Consider the following 22637-nt stretch of genomic DNA (forward strand, 5'->3'; position numbering starts at 1 on the left):
AATAGTTGTTCACTTAACTGACCTAGCCAGCCAGGTGCCCTTAAAAAAAATTAAGAGTTTTATTATAAGATTTATTATAACGAATTAGTTTATTGGAGTATCTGGGTGGCTCAGTCAGTTAAGCGTCCGACTCATGATTTTGGCTCAGGTCATGATCTCACAGTTCGTGGGTTCAGGCCCCGTGTCAGGCTCTGCGCTGACAGCAGAGCCTGCTTGGGATTCTCTCTCTCCCTTTCTGTCTGCCCCTGCCCTGCTCACATCCTCTATGTCTCTCTAAAAATAAATAAGTAAACTTAAAAAAATAACAAATTAGTTTATTTATAATAAACAAATAGGTTTATCATTAATTAGCTCATGCAATTATGGAGGCTGAGAAGTGCTACAACTGAGACCCAGGATAGCCAGTGGTTTAGTTTGTGTCTGAGTTCAAAAGCCTGAGAACAAAGAGAACCCGTGGTGTGAGCTCCAGTCCAGATCTGAAGGCTTGAGAACCAGAACTGATGGTGTGAGTTCCGGTTTAACTGCAAGAAGATGATTACATGTCCCCGCTGGAAAATAGTTGGACAGAGCAAATTCCCCCTTATCCCAAGCTTTGTTCTATTTGGGAAGGGCAATCCATTTTGTTCACTCCACTGATTCACTGATTTGGGGGGATGTTTTTTTCATGACCTTGAGATCAAGACCTGAGCTGAGGTAAAGAGTATGATGCTTAAAAAAAAAGTCTGAAAAAAAAAAAAAGAGTCTGAAGCTAAACTGACAGAGCCACCCAGTTACTCTCACTGACCTCATTAAAATGTTAATCTCATCCAGAAACACTCAGAGATACACTGGAATTAATTTTAACCAAAAAAACCACCCCACAATGAGAAGCCATCACATATGTATCAGAGGCAGTTGAACTCTCATAGACTTGTTGTGGGAATGTAAAATGATATATTCCCTGGAAAACAGTTTGGCAGTTTCTTAAAAAAATAAATACACATTTAGGGGTGCCTGGTTGGCTCAGTTGGTGGAGCATGTGACTCTTGATCTTGGGGTTGTGAGTTGAAGCCCCATGTTTGGAATAGAAATTACTTAATAAAAAAATACATATATAAAAAAATACATACATGCATGCATACATATATACACACATTTAGCATATGATTGAGCAATTCTACTCCTAGGTATTTCCAAAGAAAAGGAAAGCATATGTTCATAAGAGACTTATACACAGATTTTGGTATATCCAAAAAATTTACCACTCAGCAATGAAAAGGAATGAACTACAAGGGTGCTTGGCCAACTCTGTCAGTGAAGTGTGCAACTCTTGATTTCGGAGTTGTGTGTTCCAGCCCCACATTGGGTGTGGAGTTTACTTAGATTAAAGTAAGAAGAAAAAAACAAAAAGGAATAAACTCTCGGTACATGAACCAGTATGGATGAATCTCAAAGTAATTATGCTGAGTGAAAGAAGACAGATTTAAAAAAGTATATACTGTATCATTTCATTTATATAAAATTCTAGGAAAGGAAGGATAATCTATAGTAAAAAAAAAAAAAAGGTCAACGGTGGCCTGGGGACAGGTAGAGATAAGGGATGGGTGAGAGGGATAGATTACAAAGGGATGAGAAGAAACCTTTGGGGGTGATGTGTGTATGTTTATTATCTTGATTGTGATGATGGTTTCATGGATGTATACATATTTATTTAAAACCTGTCAAACTGCATGCAGCACCTGGTAGGCACAGTCAGTAGAGCATTTGACTCTTGGTCTCAGGGTCTTGAGTTCAAGTCTCACTTTGGACACAGTCCTTAAAAACAAACACTATGAAATTGTACATTTTAAATATGTATAATTTTTTTAAAAATTTAAAAATATAAATAAATATGTATAGTTTATCTTATGTCAGTTCTACCTCAATGGAGCTATTAAAAAAACTTCAGTAAGAATGTAAACTGAGAGGTGCCTGGGTGACTTAGTCAGTTAAGCCACCCACTTTGGCTCAGGTCATGATCTTGCAGTCTGTGAGTTCGAGCCCTGCATCAGGCTCTGTGCTGACAGCTCAGAGCTTAGAGCCTGCTTCAGATTCTGTGTCTCCGTCTCTCGATGTCCCTCCCTTGTTCGTGCTCTGTCTCTCTCTCAAAAATAAATAAGTGTTAAAAATTTTTTAATAATGTAATCTAATATAAAGTAAAAATATTAATAATAAAATAATAAAATATTTCAGATACAGACACAGCCTTACCTACCAGTTCCTCCCCTCCTTATACAGACATAACCTATATTACTGAAAAGCTGCTGTGTATCATTTTGTATATCTTTACTTTTATAACATATACAAATATCCATGTTATATATACTATAAATTATGCATAAGTTCTTAACATATTTTATAGTTACATATAGCACCATATTGTATGTATTTTTTCCAGCTTGCTTTTTATTATGTTTTTGAGACTTACCCATGTTGATAAATGTAAAGGTAATTGATTCATTTTAACTGTTGTATGGTAATCCATTTTTGTAAGGAGGAACAGTTTCCAACAGGGTTGCAATGAACATTGTCTCCTTGTATATAAGTGTAAATATATCTCGAGGGAAGACTCCTCCAAGTGAAATTTCTAGGTAATACAGTACATATATACCTTCAGCTTTATGAGGTGGTGTCAGATTGCTCCAGAGTAGTTGTTCCAAGCATTTCCAATAACTACAGCCTTGCCAACAATTACTGCACTTATTAGTTTTCACTTGCCAAATGGTGTGCAATGGAATCTTATTATTTTAATTTCCACTTCCCTAACTACTACACAGATTGAACATCTTTTCATATGCTTATTATTCATTTGTGTTTCTTCCTCCATGAATTCCCCTTATTATTCTTCACCTAGCTCATTTTCTATTCCTTTGTTTGTGTTTTTCTTATTGGTTTCTGGGAGTTCTTTATATATTCCATATGCTAATCCGTTGTGTGAATTGCAGATATCTTCTAGTCTGTGATTTGTCACTTCACTTTGTTTATGATATCTTTCGACATTGAGAATTTCAATCTTCTCAGTCTTCCCTTTCACAGGTATGCTTTTTTAAGTTAGCTCAGGATTACTTGCCTATCATGCTGTCATAAAAACATTCTCCCACAATTATTTCTAAATTCTGGCTCTGCTACTAACTAGCTATGTAATCTTGGACAAGTTTCTTAATCTTTCTGGGCCTCAGAGTTCACATCTGTAAAATGGGAATGGAAATGGTAATATCTACTTCATAGAGTTTTTCTGAGCATTATTCATCTGTATCAGGCAGGGACCCAAAGGAAACAAATGTTACTCTTAAATTAGAATAATAAGAGATGGGTTTATTTACAAAAGTATGTATGGGTGCAGGGAAGCCACAATATCTTGAGGGTAGTAATAGCAAAGAAACTGTCATTACACTGAAGCCAAAAGGGAGGAAGAAGGTAGGCAGTGGCTATTGAAGATTCCATGTGCAGAGGGTCACCTTAAGAGAGATAATAATCTTAGATCCAGGGAATGGGTAAACCTGAAGCAATTTGGCAGGGAGTAGCCTGGGGATTAAGTACTCTGAGTTCGCTGTTTACTTCTCCAAACTCCTACTGGGGTTCTGCATTGGCTGAGGCCAGAGGGCAAAGAAGTCCACTGACGAGGTTGATATGGACACTGGGAAGAAGGGAAAGAGCGGATCTGGAGGAACAAATGGAAGATATTTGGTAGTACATTCAACCGGAATTTATTGAAACACCAGATGATATAGATACAGTCCTAGGCACTAAGGGTACAACAATGAACACAGTGAACAATGTCCCTGACTAATGAAAGGAGACAGATAATAAATATAAGAAACATAATATGTCATGTAGTGATAAGTTTTAGGGGAAAATGGGGTGAGATGAAGATAGTTTGATGCAATATGAGGTGTAGAGTGATTAGGGAAGTATCTCTGAGGAAGTATCACTTGAACAATGATTTGAAGAAAGTAAGGGAAGGAGCTATGTGTATATCTTGTAGAAAAATGCAAAGGTTTTGAGGGGCGCCTGGGTGGCTCAGTCTGTTAAGCATCCAGCTTCGGCTCAGGTCATGATCTTATGGTTCGTGGGTTCAAGCCCCATGTCGGGCTCTGTGCTGACTGCTAGCTTACAGCCTGGAGCCTGCTTCAGATTCTGTGTCTCCCTCTCTCTCTGACCCTCCCCTGATTGCACTGTAGCTCTCTGTCTCTCAAAAATAAAAATAAAAAGCATTAAAAAAAAATTTTTTTTTAATGCAAAGGTTTTGAAACAGGACATGGTTTGCAGTCTGAGGAAAGGTGAAGAAGTGGTATTGCTGGAAAATAATGAGAGGAGACAGGTGAATAAATGTTAAAAAAGAAAGAGAAAGAAGGAAAGAAAGAAAGAGAAAGAAAGAAAAAGAGGGAAGGAAAGAAGGAAGGAAGGAAGGAAGGAAGGAAGGAAGGAAGGTAGGAACTGTCCCTGAGAAAGGCACAGACTTACTAGACAAAGACTTTTGATCAATCATTTAAAATATATTCACGGGTGCCTGGCCCACTCAGTCAGTAGAACATGCTATTCTTGATCTTGGAGTCATGAGTTCAAGCTCCACCTTGGGTGTAGAGATTACTTAAAAAAAAAAAAGACATTTAAGGGGTGCCTGTATGGCTCAGTTGTTAAGTATCTGACTTAGGCTCAGGTCATGATCTCATAGTTCATGAGCTTGAGCCCTGCTTCCGGTTGGCTGGAGCCCCACTTCAGGTGAACACAAGCCCCACTTTGGGTAAAATATGAGCCCAGGATGAGCCCTGCTTCTCTCTCTCTCTTGTTCTTTCTCTCTCTCTCATCTCTCTCTCTCTCTTCCTCTTGCTCACTTGTGCCCTCTCTCTCAAAAAAAAAAAAGAAATTAAATAAATACATGTCTATATATTCAAAGAAATGAAAGAAACCATGTATGAAGAACTAAATGAAAGAGAATGACTAATCAAATATAGAATATCAATAAAAATATAGAAATTATTTTTAAAAGAACCAAATAGTATTCTGGTGTTAAAAAATATAATAACTAAAATGAAAATTTCACTCGAAGGGCTCAACAGTAGATTTGAGCAGACAAAAGAGAAATAGTGAATTTAAAGGCAGACCAATTGCAATGATCCATTCTGAGGAATAAGAAAGAAGAATTAAGAAAAATGAACAGAGCCTCCGAGACCTGTACTACTCCATCAAGTGTACACGTAAGGAGAGCAGAGGGGAAAAATGCAGAAAGAATATTTGACAAAATAATAGACAAAAGCTTCCCAAATTTCATGAAAAATATCAACTACACAGCCAAGTTCAACAAACTCCAAGTAGGAAATGTTCAAACAGATTTACACCTACACACATCAAAACCACACTATCAAAAAACAGCATGTCCTGTTTTTTTAGTATTTTTACTTTAATTTATTTTTTATTCAGTTATAATTTACATATCAGCATATCCAACTGGATGAGTTTTGACAAATGCATACACTCCTTTATCTCGGCTATCATCAAATTTAAATGTTTATTTATATTTGAGAGAGAGAGAGTGCAAGCAGGTGAGGGCTAGAGAGAGAGGGGAACAGAGAATGCAAAGTGGGATTCATGCTGACAGCAGATAGCCCAATGTGGGGCTTGATCTCATGAACCGTGAGATCACGGCCTGAGCCAAAGTTGAGGCTTAACCAACTGAGCCACTGAGGCACCCCAATTTTTTATTTGAGAGAGAGAGAGAGAGAGAAAGGTTGAACAGGGAGAGAGCCAGAAGGAGATTCTTTAGCAGGCCCTACTCTCAGCATGGAGCCTAATGTGGGGCACAATCCTGTGACCCTGGAATCAACCTGAACTGAAATCAAGAGTCAGTTGTTCAACCAAGTGAGAGCCACCCGGGTACCCCTAAAAAGTGAATCTTGAAATCAGCAGGAGAAAAGTGATTCACCACATACAGGCGATCCTCAACATGATTTCACATCAGAAACCATGGAGGCCAAAGACAGTAGGGTGACATATTCCAAGTACTGGAAGAAAAAAACTATCAACCAAAACTTCTATATGTAGCAAACCTATCCTTCAAAAAATAAAGGAGGGTGCCTGGATGGCTCAGTTGGAACAGCATGTAACTCTTGATTTCATAGTCATGAGTTTGAGTCATGTAGAGATTACTTAAATAAATAAACCTTTAAAAATGATAAAAGAGTTAATTTTTCAAGATCTACTGATTTCAATCATAAAAGTATCTAACAACAGAGCCCCCAAATACATGAAGCAATAATTGATGGAATTGAAGAGATAAATAGACAGTTCAATGATAATATTTGAAGACTTCAGTACTTTCTTTTCTTTTTTCTAGAATTAAGGTGTCTTATTTCTTTGTATCAAGAGTAATTAGAACAGTGCTTGCCTTATTACTTGCTTGTCATATTACTATAAAAGTGAAAATGTTTTCTACGCCTTGGTAAATTGTTAGTCTCCTTTCTAAATTTGTATTATCTTCCAACATTTTATCCTTTGCACTTTCTATGTCATGAACTATCTGAGGGTTCCTTTAATGTGATTTTTTTTGCCAGCATCACTTCCTGTGGGTCGTCATAATTTCTGTCACTTTCCTCATTTATGGCAATAAGTTCATCTTCACTGAGTCCCTTTGCTTGCTTATCCTGAGTCTCTAGAATGGCTCTACCAGTGTCAATATTCCCTTGATCAGCTATATTTTCTAAACTCCAGTTGTATTCAACTTGAATTTCACTTGCTGCATTATCCTTTTTATTTCTTCCTTCTCTATCACTTTTGTTGGACAGTTACCTCCATTGATTATCCATTTTTGTAGATGTCACATGGGCTATCCCTGGAAGACAAGGAGGCAATGCAACTATGCACTGTGCTGTCTGTGTGTAAACTGAATAATAGATGTACAGTGACCAATCACTGACAGACGCTGAAAGAAGTGACATGATTGCTACTGATCATGATGCACATATTTACAAAGTACTTTGTGTACTGATGAACTAACAGTGAAGTTTGTACTTCATGCAAGTACTCACAGTTCATATACCATGGCAACTGAAATTTGAAACATGTTGTTGAAAGAAAATACCCTGCTTTCAGTAATTGATAGAACAACAGAAGATCAACAAAGATAGAGAAGATTTGAACAAAACTATAAACTAACTCTATTCAGCAGATATCTATAGAACATTCCATCCAATAATCATAGAATACACATTCTTCTAAAGTGCGCATAAAACCTTTTCCAGAGTAGACTATACGTTAGGTCATAAAATAAGTATTTATAATTTTTTAAAATATTATAATTATGCAAAGTATCACAATAAAATAGTTCTCTGGGAGTGCCTGGCTGGCTCAGTCAGTAGAGTATGAAACTGTTGATCTTGGGGTTGTGAGTTCAAACCTCACATTGAGTATGGAGCCTACGTTAAAAAAAATGGTTCTGGGGCGCCTGGGTGGCTCAGTCAGTTAAGCATTCGGCTTCGGCTCAGGTCAGATCTCACGGTTCGTGGGTTCGAGCCCCGCATCGGGCTCTGTGCTGACAGCTAGCTCAGGGCCTGGAGCCTGTTTCGGATTCTGTGTCTCCCTCTCTCTCTGACCCTCCCCTGCTCCAGCTGTCTCTCTCTGTCTCTCAAAAATAAAATAAAAAGCAATAAAAAAAATTTTTTTTAAAATGGTTCTGAGGGCGCCTGGGTGGCTCAGTCAGTTAAGCATCCGACTTCTGCTCAGGTTGTGATCTAATTGTTTGTGAGTTCAGGCCTGGCATTAGGCTCTGTGCAGACAGCCTGGAGCCTGCTTCAGATTCAGTGTCTCCCTCTTTCTCTGCCCCTCCCCCACTTGTACTCTGTATCTCTCTCTCAAAAATAAACATTAAAAAAAACAAACTAAAATAACATAATAAAATACAATAAGGTTCTCGAGAAGACTGGGTGGCTTAGTCGGTTGAGTGTATAACTCTTGATTTTTGGTGCAGATCATGATCCCAGGTTGTGGAATCAAGCTTTGTGTCAGGCTCTGTGCTGAGTGTAGAACCTGCTTAAGATTCTCTCTCTCTCGGGGCACCTGGGTGGCTCAGTCGGTTAAGTGTCTGGCTTCGGCTGAGGTCATGATCTCACGGTTTGTGGGTTTGAGCCCCACATCGGGCTCTGTGCTGACAGCTCAGAGCCTGGAGCCTGCTTCAGATTCTGTGTCTCCCTCCCTCTCTGCCCCTGCCCTGTTCACATTCTGTCTCCTTCTGTTTCTCAAAAATAAATAAATGTAAAAAAATTTAAAAAAAAAGATTCTCTCTCTCTCTCTCTCTCTCTCTCTCCTACCCCTCTCCTCCACCCTCTCTAAAATAAAAAAAAAATTAAAGTTCTCTGACCACAATGAAATGAAATTATAAATGAACGACAGAAGGAAACTTAGGGAAATCATAAATATGTGGAAATTAAACAGCTCAATCCTGGGGTGCCTGGGCGGCTCAGTCGGTTAAGCCTCCAACTTCGGCTCAGGCCAGATCTCATGTTCGTGGGTTCGAGCCCCGTGTCAGGCTCTGTGCTGACAGCTAGCTCAGAGCCTGGAGCCTGCTTCCGGTTCTGTGTCTCCTTCTCTCTCTGCCCCTCCCCCTCTCATGCTCTGTCTCTCTGTATCAAAAATAAATAAAACATTTAAAAAAATAAAAAATAAACAGCTCAATCCTATATAATCAATAGGTCAAAGAAAAAAAACGCAAGGTAAATTAGGAAATACTTTGAGGGACACCTAGTTGGTTCGGTCAGTAGAGCATGTGACTTGATCTTGAAGTTATAAGCTCCAGCCCCATGTTGGGTGTAGAGAATACTTAAAAACAAAATCTTTAAATAAAATACTTTGAGATGAATGAAAATGAAAACATAACCTACCAAAACTTATGGAATATAGAGAAAGTAATACCAAGATGAAATTTTATAGCTACAAGTGAGTGCATTAAATAGAAAAAAAAATCTCAAATCAAGTACCTAAGCTAAAGAAAAAGAGGAGCAAAGGGGAATCTGGCTAGCTCAGTCAGTGGAGTGTGCAGCTCTTGATCTCGGCCTTGTGAGTTTGAGCCCCATGCTGGATATAGAGATTATTTTTTTATTTGTTTATTTTAAATGTTTTCAAATTTTTATTTTGAGAGAGAGAGAGAGAACGAGCATGAGTGGGGGAGGGGAAGAGAGAGGGAGAGAGAGAATCCCAAGCAGGCTTTGTGCTGACAGCACTGGGCTCAGTCCCACAAACTATGAGATAAAGACTGAAATCAAGAGTCAAACTCTTAATCGACTGAGCCACCCAGGTACTCAGGGTGTAGAAATTACTTTTTTTTTTTAAATCTTAAAAGGGGCACCTGGGTGGCTCAGTCAGTTGAGTGTCTGACTTTTAGTTTTGACTCAGGTCATGATCTTCGTGTTTCGTGAGTTCAAGCCCTGCATCTAGCTCCACACCAAGACTGTTTCTGTCAAACTGTCTCTGTCTCTCTGAAGGTAAATAAATAAGCTTAAAATATATATATGTATATGTGTGTGTATATATATGTAAAATCTTTTAAAAAAAGAAGGAAAAAGAGGACCAAGAATGATAAGGAAGGAAATATTAGAGATTAGAGAATGAAATAGAGAATATAGAAATAATAGGGAGGATTAGAGAAACTAAAAGTTGTTTTCTTTTGAAAAGATCAACAAAATTGACAAAACTTTAACAAGACTGACAAATTAAAAAGAGAGAGGATTCAAAAAAAGAGAAAAGAAAAAATTCAAATTACTGAAAACAGGCATAAAAGTACATTACTTCAGCCTCACAGAAATAAAAAGGAGTATAAAGAAATATTATGAAGCATATGCCAAAAACTTAAATATCCTAAAAGAAATGGATAAAGTCCTAAAAAGATAAAAACTGCAGAAACTGACTCAAGAAGAAATAGAAACAGACCTATAACAAGTAAAGAGATTAAGCCAGAAATAACCAGATAAAACAAAAAACTTCCCACAAAGAAAATCCTAGGATCATATGCTCCATCAATGAATTCTATGAAACATTAAAAGAAAAACCACCAATTTTTTTATGTTTTATTTAATTTTGAGAGAGAGAGAGAGCATGAGCAGGGGAAGGTCAGAGAGAGAGAGAGAGAGAGAGAGACACACACACACACACACACACACACACACACAGAATCTGAAGACAGGTTCCAGGCTCTGGGCTACCTGTGAGCAGAGCCTGCTGCGGAGCTCGAACCCACAAACTGTGAGATCATGACCCCACATTCGTCTCCCCCACCCAGGTGCCCCAGAACTACCACCAATTCTTTATAAGCTTTTTCAAAAATAGAAGAAGAAGCAACATTTCTCAATTCATTTTGAGGCTAGTATTATCCTGGCACCAAAACTAGATAAAGACACCACAAGAAAACAAAACTACAGATTAGTATCTCTTAAAGACACAAAAATATTAGACAAAATACTTGTAAGCAAAATACAACAACATACAGAAAGGATTATACACCAAGTGGGATTTATTCCCCAAATGTAAGTTTGGTTTAATATATGAAAACCAATCAATGTAATACACTATGCTAATAGAATAAGGAGAAAAATTACACTAGTATCTCAATGGGTATGTTTGATAAATGCATTTAACACCCTTTTGTGATAAAAATACAATAATCTAGGAATAGAAACAAACATCTTAATGTGATAAAGGGCATCTACAACAAACCTACTGTTAATCTTTTTAATTTAATTTAAGTTTTATTTTATTTGAGAGAGAAAGTGTGTGAGCAGAGGATAGGGGCAGGGAGAGAGAGAGAGAGAGAGAGAGAGAGAGAGAGAGAGAATCTTAAGCAGACTCTATGCTCAGCACAGAGGCTGATGCGGGGCTCATTCCCAATCCTGGGATCATGACCTGAACCAAAATCAAGCGTCAGATGCTCAACCAACTTAGCCAACCAGGTACCCCTTACTGTTAATCTTTAATGAGATAAACAGCATCTACAACAAACATACAGTTATCAGCATACTTAATGGTGAAAGACTAAAATCTTTCCCCCTTAAATCGGGAACAAGACAAGGATACCCACACTCACCACTTCCATTCAAATTTTATTGAGCTAGAGGAATTAAGCAAAAACAAGAAATAAAAAGTATCTAAGTTGAAAATAAAGAAGTTAAAAACAATCTCTATTTGCAAGTGATCCTCAGGAATCTACAAGAAATCTATTAAAACACATAAATAATGCAGCAAGATTGCAAGATACAAGTTCAGTATATAAAAATTAATTGTGGGGTGCCTAGCTGGCTCAGTGAATAGAGCAGATGACTCTTAATCTTGGAGTTGTGAGTTTGAGCCCTATGTTGGGTGTAAAGCTTACTTAAAAAAAATTAATTGCATTTTTATATAGTATCAATAAACAATCTGAAAATGAAATTAAGGAAACAATTTCATTTACAATAGCATCAAAAGGAAAAATACTTATGGATAAATTTAACAAAATAAGAGAAAGATTTGTACACTGAAAACTACAAAACATATTTCAAAAAATTAAGAAGACCAAAATAAATGGAAAGACGTCCTACGTTCATGGATTGGAAGACTTAACATGATTAAGATGGCAATATTCCCCAAATGGATACAGATTCAATGCAATCTCCATCAAAAAGATTTTTTAAATTAAATTTAATTTACTTAAAATTTCAAGTTAGTTAACATACAGTATAGTCTTGGCTTTAGGTGTAGAACTCAGTGATTCGTCTCTTACATATGACACTCAGTACTCATCCCGAAAAGTGTTCTCCTTAATGCTCGTCACCCATTTAACCCACACACACACATACACTCCTCTCCAGCAACCCTCAGTTTGTTCTCTGTGTTTAATAGTCTCTTACGGTTTGCCTCTTTGTTTTTATCTTATTTTTCCTTCCCTTCCCCTATGTTCATCTGCTGAGTTTCTCAAATTCCACGTATGAGTGAAAGCATATGATATCTGTCTTTCTCTGATTTATTTTGCTTAGCATAATACATACCCTCCAGTTCCATCCATGTTGTTGAAAATGGCAAGATTTCATTCTTTTTCAACACCAAGTAGTATTCCATTGTAAATATATACCATTTGGGCTCTTTCCATAATTTGGTTATTGTTGATAGTGCTGCTATAAACATTAGGATGCATTTGCCCCTTCAAATCAGCATTTTTGTGGGGTGCCTGGGTGGCTCAGTTGGTTAAGGGTCCAACTTCGGCTCAGGTCATGATCTCATGGTTCGTGGGTTCGAGCCCCACATTGGGCTCTGTGCTGACAGCTAGCTCAGAGCCTGGAACCTGCTTCTGATTCTGTATCTCCCTCTCTCTCTGACCCTCCCCTGCTCATGCTGTCCCTCCCTCTCTTTCAAAAATAAGTAAAACATTAAAAAAATTTTCAAATCAGCATTTTTGTATCCTTTGGATAAACTTCTAGTAGTGCCTTTGCTGGGTTGTAGGATAGTTCTATTTTTAATTTTTTGAGGAACCTCCATACTGTTTTCCAGAGTGGCTGTACCAGTTTACATTCCCACTAAGAGTGCAAAGAGTTCCTCTTTCTCCACATCCTTGCCAACATCCATTGATTCCTGAGTTGTTCATTTTAGCCATTCTGACTGGTGTGAGGTGGTATCTCATTGTGGTTTTGATTTGTATTTCCCTGATAATGAGTGATGTTAAACATCTTTTCATGTGTCTGTTTGCCATCTGGATGTCTCCTTTGGAAAAGTGTCTATTCATGTCTTCTGCACATTTCTTCACTGGATTATTTGTTTTTTTCCATCAAAATCTTAACTGACTCTTTTGCAGAAATGACAAACTGATTCTAAAATTCACATGGAAATGCAATGGACCCAAAATATCCAAAGCAATCTTGAAAAAGAAGAACCAAGTTAGAAGACTCACACTTCCCAATTTTCAAGGTTATACAAAACTAGAGTTATTGAGCTTTTTTCCATGCTGGCATAAAAATAGACCTATGGAACTATAGAACAGAATTGAGATTCCAAAAATAAGCCCAAATATTTAAGGCCAACTAATTTTTGATGAGTGTCAAAGTAATTCAATGAGAAAAGAATAATCTTTCCAACAAATGGTACTGGAACAACTGAGTATCTAGTCGCAAAAAGAATGAAATTGGATCCCTACCTTATACCATATAGAAAAAGTTGTCTTAAAATGGATCAAAGATATAAATACAGGAGCTAAAACTATAAAAATATTAGAGTAAATACAAGTGTAAATCTTTTCATTCTTGGATTACTATTGTATACCAACAGTACAAACAAGCAAAAATAAATTGGATCTTACCAAAACTAAAAACTTTTAGCTTTTAGGGCAGCTGGCTGTCTCAGGCAGTGAAATATGGGACTCTTGATCTTGGGGTCATGAGTTCAAGCCCCCACTGGGTGGAGAGATTACTTAAAAAATAAAAAATTAAAAAATAAAAGACTAAAACTGGTTTTAAAAAAACTTTTGGGGTGCCTGAGTGGCTCGGTGGTTAAGCTTCCAATTATTGATTTCAACAAAGGTCATGATCTCACCATTTGTGAGTTGGAGCCTCACATCAGGTTCTGCACTGGCAGCATGGAACCTGCTTGAGATTGTCTCTCTCTCGCCTTCTACCCCTCCCCCACACATACTCAAAATAAAAATAAATAAAACTTTTAAAAAGTGTGCTTTAAAAAACACCATCGCCATCAGAAAATGAAGAGACAACTCACAGAATGGGAGAAAATATTTGCAAATCAAAAATCTGATAAGAGTCTAGTATCTAGAATATATAAAGTGCTTTTACAACTTAATAATAGAAAGACAAATAACACAATTACAAAAGGGGCAAAGGATCTGAATAGACATTTCTCCAAAGAAGATATATAAATGACAAATAGGCACACGAAGTGACATTCAACATTAAAAGTCATTAGGGAAATGTAAATAAAAACTACAGTGAGATACTATTTCATACTCACTGGGATGGTGAGAATCAGGAAGATGGACAATAGAAATGTTGATGTGAAGATGTGGAAGAATTAGAACCTTCATACATTGTTGGTGGGAAGGTAAAATGATGCGGCTGCTTTTGAAAAAGTTGGTGCTTCTCAAAGTTCAATATGTTTAATACCATATGACTCAACAATTCTATTCCTCAGTATTTATCATGAGAATTGAAAAAATATCCACCTAAAAATTTGTATGCAATGTTCAAAGCATTATTTTACAATAGCCAAAAAAAACCCAACCATGGGTGCAACCCAAAAGTCTGTCAACCGATTAACAGATAAACAAAACTTGGTATATCCATTCAGTGGGATCTTATTCTGCCATAAAAGAAATAAAGTCCTGATCCACACTAACATGAATGAACCTTAAAAACATTATATTAAATGAGAGAAGCCAGACATGTTTTCAGATATTATAAAAGTCAGATATATTATTCTATATACTTAAGATGTCCATAACAGGCAAATCCACAGACAGAAAGTAGGCTAATGGTTGCCAGGGGTTGGTGAGGGGGCAAATGGGGGGTGACTATTTGGAAGTATGGGCTTTCTTTTTGAGGTGATGCAAATTTTCCAGAATTAGAAACTGATGATAATTGCATAACTTTGTAAGTATACTAAAAATCACTAAATTGTACACTCTAAAAGGTGAACTTTGTGGCATATGAATTACACCTCAATAAAAAAATGTAACTCGAACAATGGAGGAATTTTACCAAGATAGAGAAAACTAGGGGGGGGGGCATATGTGGGAGAGAAAGGAAGGATTTGTTTTGGACATGGCAAGTTTGAAATGCTCATTAGATCCACTCTATATTAACTAATTAAAATTTAAATTGATCAAACAAATAAATAAAAACAAACAAAAAAGAAATACCCATGGGAGGGACAGAGAGAAGGGGAGAGAGAGAAGCCCAAGCAGGCTCTGCACTGTCAGTGAAGAGCCCGATGTATGGCTCCATCTCAGGAACAGTGAGACCATGACCTGAGCTGAAATAAAAAGTTGGATGTTTAACCCACTGAGCCGCCCAAAGGGCCCTAAAAAAATTTTTTTTTAAGTACCATTTTGGTTACCACAGGAGAAAAAATTTTAATATAGTCTTCCCATTTTATGTTTTATCCAAAATCATTCCAAGGCTGTCTCCTCATAGTTAACTGCTAATGCAAACATGTTCCTTCTTCAAAGAGGCCTTCTCAACACCGGAGTAAAAGTGGCTTCCCCACCTCCACGGTTTCTGTCTCATTATCCTGAAAGCACTCTTTACTACTGAAATATTTGTGTTTATTGGGTTATTCACTGCCTTTCCCTCCCCACTAAAATATAACTTCTACCAGAGCCAGGACCTGGTTTGCTTTTCTCCCCATGCCTAGAACAGTGCCTTGCACATACTATGTCCTGTTAAGTATTTGTTGAAATACTTGCTGAAGAATAAATATAGTGTTCTTTTATTCCCGATGTTATATATTTTATCTCATTTGCTCATTACAACTCTTTGAGTAAAATGGGATTATTAGGCCAGAGTAAAGAGAGTCAGAGAAGCATCCACCAGTAGTCACAGGCTAATTAAATAACTGGGTTGGGACTGCTATGTAGGTGGCTTGCTTTTTCTAATACATTCACTCCAGTTCTATTGCTAAGGGCATTGCAAACTATTTTACAATTAAGGAAGTGATAACTCTGGAGGAGAGTAGAAACAACCTGCACGTTTATTTATAAGTCGCCAGTTCCTGCAGTTGAATCCTTGACATCCACACCCTATCCTTTATGCAGTCGCACACACAGCAGAGTTATGGCCACAGTGATTATTATTCTAAGTGCAAAGAAGAAAATATAATTATTCAACTGTTTGTAAACCTGAATCCTCTTGTGTATCCACCTCGAGTCCCCCTCACCCTTTTTTTAAACAGCTTCATTGAGGTATAATCTTTCATTTTTCTTTTTTTCAAGTTCATTTATTTTGAGAGAGAGAGAGAGAGAGAATGAGAACAAGTAGAGGAGGGGAGAGGGAGAGAGAGAGAGAGTAAGAGAGAGAATCCCAATTAGGCTCGGATTCCAGGCTTGAGTCATGGCCAAAATCAAGATTCTGATGCTTAATCAACTAAGCCACCCAAGTTCCCAAAAACTCTTATTAAAGTGTGCTTGTTTAGCGGCCAAGGGAAGAGAAACAAAAGTGCGCTCCTTTGAAATAATCTCATCCCCTAGAATGTTTACTTGAATATATACTTTTGAGTTTATTTATTTAAGGAATCTCTATATCCAACATGGGGCTTGAACTCATGACCTTAAGATCAAGAATCGCATGCTCTTCTGCCAGGCGCCCCTTTACCTTTTGGATCTCCACTCCTACAGGCACGTGGAAGGATTTCCTTTCCCTTTCCTTTTACCCCTCTATTCCACAGCCAAACACGTGTAACCTGTGTGTACCGAACTCGCTCAGCCTCTCTCGCCAGTCCAGCCTGGCCCACCGAAAGCCCGGCCCCTTCTTCTTTCCGGAGCCCCGCCTTTCGGCCCCTGTCCAACTTAGGCCCTGCGGATCTCGCCCTTCCTCCCCCGGCACCCCCCACATCTCGCGAGAGGTGAGAGCCCCTGGCCGGACGAGAAGAAAGTATCTGCTCCGCTGAGGGGGGAAAGAAGGAGCTGGAGGCAGATTGTGGGACCGAACTCGGGCGGGCGGGAGGCGACGGAGCTACCAGCGGGTGAGTTCTTTTAACATTAACCGGTCCATGATCTGGCAGAGTCTCCCTTTCAACTCGGGCCAGTCCCAGTGTCCCAGGCCTGGGTCTCCCCTCCCAGTCTGTGTTGGACGGGGGCGCTGAGGCGGTGGCCGGGCCCTGTCTGAGGAAATGGGTGGGGCATGGACTAACGCCGACCAATAAAAGAGAAGAAAGCTGCGATTGGCGGCGATGACCACTAATGAGAGATCGTCTTTACATTGCCGAGGGCCGCCCCTCTTCTCTCCCTCCTACCGCCTCCTTCCTTTGGGGGGGAAGGCGGGGCCAGAGGCCTGAAGTGTGGGGAGAACTTGGGGTAAGTAGCCCCGGGGGGCACAGGGCGTGGCAAGGAGAGGGGAGTTGAATCCTGAGGGAATGGAAGTCTGGTAGAAACTAATGGGAGGATCAGGGGATGGGGTGGAATGGGAGAATGGGGAGGGGTACTGAATTGATTGAAGACCCAGGCTTATCAAAGAGTGGTGTTAGGAGCTTGGCATTGGAAGAGCCAGGGATAACAGGCAGGAATTAGGGAGAGAAGGTGAAAACATGGCACTGGGTTTAGTTGGAACGATAGGTAGGGGTAAATCATTGGAAATGGGAGTCATGGCATTTCGACAGAATTATGAAAAAGCGTAGGGACAAGATTTCAGAGACAAAATCTGAATTTGGAAAAGATTCAGTGAATGACTTAGTAGCCAAAAAGCATCGCTTTTGAGAAGGGTGTAGGGGAATTCAGAGGGGTAAAGGAGGTGTTTGGAAAGGAGACAGCTGATAGATACAAGTTTTAGCCTAGGTATCAGAAGCAGCCTACGATATTGATTTGGGGCTTTTGGTGTACAGGGCACCTAGTCTGGTCACCAGCTTGCAAGAATAGTGGGATAGGGGTAGAGGAGGAGAAAAATAGACCATTTTCATCACTTCTCTGATTTCCTCTCTCCCTCTCTTCCTTTTCCTGTGCTCATATCTTCTAAACTCAGGGATGGGGGCTTGGGACTTAAGCAGTCCAAGTTGGAGCCCCATTGGGAGTCATATGTTGCTCTGAATTGCCTGTTATTTTCTCTGGCTGGGGTGTTTACTACCCAGGGCACCTCCTACCCAGATTGCCGCGTTGCTACTTTCCTAACTTTAAAAGTTTGTTTTCTACTTAATAGAGGAGTGTTTTAGTGTCTCCGAAGGTTGTGCCCTAGTAAGTGTAGGGTTGGGGGGGTGTGCAGAGTTTTATGGACAAGCTTACTTGATTCTTACGTTTAAAAACTTTGCAGTAGTGGAAGTAAAGTAATTCTTGTAAAGACCTTAGTCTTTACAGTTATTCTTCTAAGCACAGAAATAATATACTAAATAGAAGTTTGTTTTGTTAAATGGCTTATCCACTCATAAACTTGAAGAGTTGTTAAACGGAGGCTTGTAGTTAGTTTTCGTTAGCTTATGTATTTTAAATGGTGTAAATAAGATGGACATGTATTTCGGGAAAGTGAAAAAAATTCAGTTTCTTCCTTTGTGCCTAGACTCAGAAGCTAAAGAGATGTCATAATATCTTAGGGCAAGGGTTGGGGAAATCAAACACAATTTGTACTTAAACATGGAGGATGTAAGGTAAGTGGAGACTATTGCGAAATGTAACATGTCTGTAAGAAAAGAAGCTAAAGAAAAGTTTGGCAGCTCTACTAAGTAGTCTAACCAGTTCTTAATTCTGTACAGCAAAGGGACAAACCTTTGCCCTTTGTTTGATAGTTGTGTATTATTTAATAATGGATTGAACTAATATAGCCAATTAATTAGAAACTTCTTTGCTATTGCATAAATTTGTCTTTTCCATCCTTTTCTTCTCCTTTTACTTTGGAGAAGCAAACGAATGTCTGAAATGCCGGTAAAGCTGTTACACAAAGAGAAACTGGAGTGTGTTGCTTTGTATTAACCTTTGGTTTTCAGCAACCATTTGAAGCTTTTACTCCTGGCCAGAAAGTTGCCCCTACAACACATTAAGACTAATTAATTACTGACACTTTGGCAGTTATTACTGAATTGGTGTCCAGTATTTCACATTTAGAGCAGTGCTATTGGACATTCAGACCTTTTTGCACTTTGCCTATCAGCAGCACAAAAAATATACAGTGAAAAAGCAAAGTCCCTTGTTTTATTCTCCCATCCTAGAATCTGATGGCTTTAACTTGGGAACTATTAAATGCAAGATCTTTTTTCCCCCTCACTGGCATTAGCACCTAGCAGAAAGCTAGAGAGTGCTAACATTGTTCATCTTTAAGCTTATGGATCAAAGGTTAGATCCTGTGATAGTTTCAGTGTTGTAATTTTTAAGCATTTTTGTTTACCATGGCTTTTAAATGTTCATGGATACTGCTCCTGTACCTCCTTTCTCTTTCCTCTCCCCACTTCCAAAATGAAAATTGGTTGTTGTTTTTTTTTTTTTTTTCCAACCAACTCTTAAGCTACTACTTTGCCTCCAGTAAAGTCCCTGGCTCTGCCTGAACACAGCTGCGCTGAAGTTCTCACAAGTTACTGTTTCGTACATGTCAAGACTGAGTTTTTCTTAGGCTTCAGTAGGAGGGAGTCCCTGTTCTAACCTCCTCATCTACGCCTGATAAGGAGGAGTCTTCTCCTTGCAAGGAAGTTTTAGGTGGAGCAAATAGCATTGCCTTGTAAATGTATAACAAAGACAGCTCTCTTCTTGAGACTAGTTGGCAGGCTGGCATATAATTGTCCCTTATCCCCTAATAAAGGTACTAAAGTTAAGATGCAGATGTTGTTTCTTTGAGGAAAAACAAATGCAGCATTCATTAAAAAAGAAGACACATAAATTTCTTTTGTTGTAGGTTTCTCTGAAAATGGTAGTATGATTTTAGAGTTCATGAAAAAGTCTTCCATCGGGGTACCTGACTGGCTCAGTCGGTGTACCTTGCAACTCCTGATCTCAGGGTCGTGAGTTTGAGCCGCATGTTGGGTGTAGAGAGAGAATACTAAAAAAAATAATAATAATAAACTTTAAAAAAGGGAGAAAAGGTCTTCCACCTATTTTGAAACATGTCAAGGAAAACAATTTTTAAGCATCTGGTTTTTAAATGTTGTCTTCCTGCAGCAGGCTTCTTTTGGGATCAATGTTTTAATGAAATGTGGGAATACATTATATTTGGAATCTCTGGTAGTTGGTTCTTTTCACTTCCTAATGTCATAAGGAAGAGGTCTCCACTTCACAGATACCCTATTCCATTATTGGAGGTCTACTTTTAGAACATTCTTTACATTGTGCTGAAGCTCTTTAGTTCTGCCATTTGCAGCTACAATAAATAAACCTAATTCCTTGTCACCATGGTCGCCCTTCAACATATTTGATGCCGGTGATGTCCCATGAAGAGAGGCTTCTCTTACTGGGGTAGATATCCCAAGTTATTTCAGCCATTCTTCAAACGACCCTTTTTAATAAAGTTCAGGCTCATTATCAACTCGGTTGCCTGAATCTTTAGGGTTTCTTATCTAGAACTGAACTATGACATCTTAGGTATAATCTGATCAATACAAAGTACAAGGGAGAGTATGGCCTCTTTTCTGCTGCATGAGGTACCTCTAAAAGTCTAAGATTGCATTAATTTGTGTAATTTTTTTAAATGTAGTTGATGACCTTACACTTATCCTTGTTATTGTCATCTTGTTAGTTTGGGTTTATTGTTTTAGCTTAATGATGTTATTTAGCCTCTTGGTCATTCCTCATATCAAATTCTCATATTTCTATCATTGATAGATAAATTTGATAAATAAGACATAAATATGACACCTATGTTTTTGTTTTAGGTGGCTGGTAAAAATAAGTAAGGATGGAGAGATGCTATGTAAATCAGCACTCTATCCATTAATCAACTTTTTGGGTAAAATTCAATTACGAATCTACCTACTGTTTTATCATCTAGCCTAAATTTCCTGTGAAATAGCAAGAGGTATCTTACTGAAATCTAAATATATTGTCTCTGACCTATCCCTGAGCTCCTTGGCTAGTGACCTGTTAAAAAATAAAATAAAGTTAGGGGTGCCTGGGTGGCTCATTTGGTTAAGTGTCCAACTTCAGCTCAGGTCATGATCTCACGGTTCATGATTTTGAGCCCCGGGTCTGAGTCTGTGCTGGCCCCTCAGAGCGTGGAGCCTGATTCAGATTCTGTGTTTTCCTCTCTCTCTGCACTTCCTTTGCTCACATTCTATCTGTCTCTCAAAAATAAACATTAGAAAAAAATTTTTTTAATGAAATGACATTAGACATTTGTTGCTACCTAGCTATGTTATGCTAGGGTTTACAGATCACTGTATTACTTGCCAGTTGTTCAAAAGCCATCTGTTTAATAAGTCCCCTATTTTTTAACTGTAATTTTCCTCCCATTTTCAACATTGCTGGTCCTGCTTTACTTTTTATTTAGTTTTTAAACAAGTCTAGAATGATTAACAGTGTTTCTTCATAATTGGATTTTTTTGTCATCAGGCGAAAATCTGTTTAAAATTTTTTTTAATGTTTTTTATTTATTTTTGAGAGACAGAGAGAAACAGTGTGAGCAGGGGAGGGTCAGAGAGAGAGGGAGATACAGAATCTGAAGCAGGCTCCAGGCTCTGAGCTAGCGGTCAGCACAGAGCCTGACGCGGGGCTTGAACCCACGAACTGTGAGATCAGTACCTGAGCCAAAGCTGGTCGCTTAATAACGGACTTAGCCACCCAGGCGCCCCCGAAATTCTGTTTTAGAAACTTTTAGGAAGAAATGTCATTCTCGCAACATTTTATTCATGCATTCATTCGTTTATTTTTAAGTATTTATTTTTGAGAGAAAAAATCCCAGTCAGGCTTCATGCTCTGCACTGAGTTCAACATGGAGCTTGGTCCCAGGACCGTGAGATCATGACCTGAGCTGAAATCAAGAGTCAGTTGGACGCTTAACTGACTGAGTCACCCAGGTGCCCCATGCCCTCAATATTTTAAGTTACATATTAAAAAATTAAACTATTGCTCATGTAACAGTTACATTGTAGCTGCCCCATGATATTGACACCTCCAGATTAGACCTAAATTTTTATTTTCAGTTTGGAATAAAAACCTACATGACCTGTAAGAAAAAAAAGCACCCGCCCACTCACACAAGTGACATTTATAATTACAGTTTATTAACATGGTGGTCTGTCATGTTCTGTGCTATAGGTAAAATCGTGCTAAAAATAAGCCAGAACATCAGAAGATGTCTCTAGGGACTAAAGGTGATATTGGCAGCCAACAGCTTTCCTGTGTGTTAATTTTAGACCTGATAGTTGAATTTATGTTTGAGCAGTTTTAGCTGATAAATGCATTTTTGAAGCACCTTCCTCTCTTGAGGTTGTAATTTTTACTTTCACTTTTAGAAAATTGCAAATTGTGAATGGAAATGTCTGTGCGGAATAAAGTAGCATGCTGTTAGGGACAGGATGCATCTTCTTTTGATAGCTTCTCATCCATCTGAGATTGTTTAGTTACAAATTCTCCTGGAAAGCAGAAGGATGGACTTGACGACCCCTCAAGGTCCTTCCTAGTCCAAACATTCATAAATAGAAACTCAGATCAAAGAATTTATATTGAAGAATCAGGAAGAAAAATAGACTGTAAAGAAAATGAAATTGAAATGGTTCTACTGACCCAGTGGGAATAGCTAAACAAAAATTTTTGTAAGGAACATAAATGACAAGAAATAACTTTTGAGCAAACAAACACACACACATGCACAAAGGTCAACAACAACAAATACTTTACATTGGGGTCATTTCATGCCTTAAAATATTTTATCATGACATTTTCTTTCCAGAATTTTCCTGGTGGACACTTTGTATTTAAAGATTTTTTTTTTCTTCCTGTTAAGTCATAGTATTTTGTCTCCTTTCCTTCTCTTGTTTACCCA

At 38.3% G+C, this 22637-nt stretch overlaps 1 protein-coding gene across 1 annotated transcript in view; it reads left to right on the forward strand.

The window, feature by feature from the left end:
- Nucleotides 1–16601: 16601 nt before the first annotated feature.
- LOC115303518 (cyclic AMP-dependent transcription factor ATF-7) overlaps nt 16602–22637 on the forward strand; it is an 85057-nt gene continuing 79021 nt past the window's right edge. Inside the window, exon 1 of the mRNA XM_029953311.1 lies at nt 16602–16713. The gene's annotated coding sequence lies outside the window, so the exon portion shown is untranslated. The remainder of the gene's footprint in view (nt 16714–22637) is intronic.

This window comes from Suricata suricatta, chromosome 10 (genome assembly GCF_006229205.1).
Source record: "Suricata suricatta isolate VVHF042 chromosome 10, meerkat_22Aug2017_6uvM2_HiC, whole genome shotgun sequence".
In the NCBI taxonomy this organism is placed as follows: Eukaryota; Metazoa; Chordata; class Mammalia; order Carnivora; family Herpestidae; genus Suricata; species Suricata suricatta.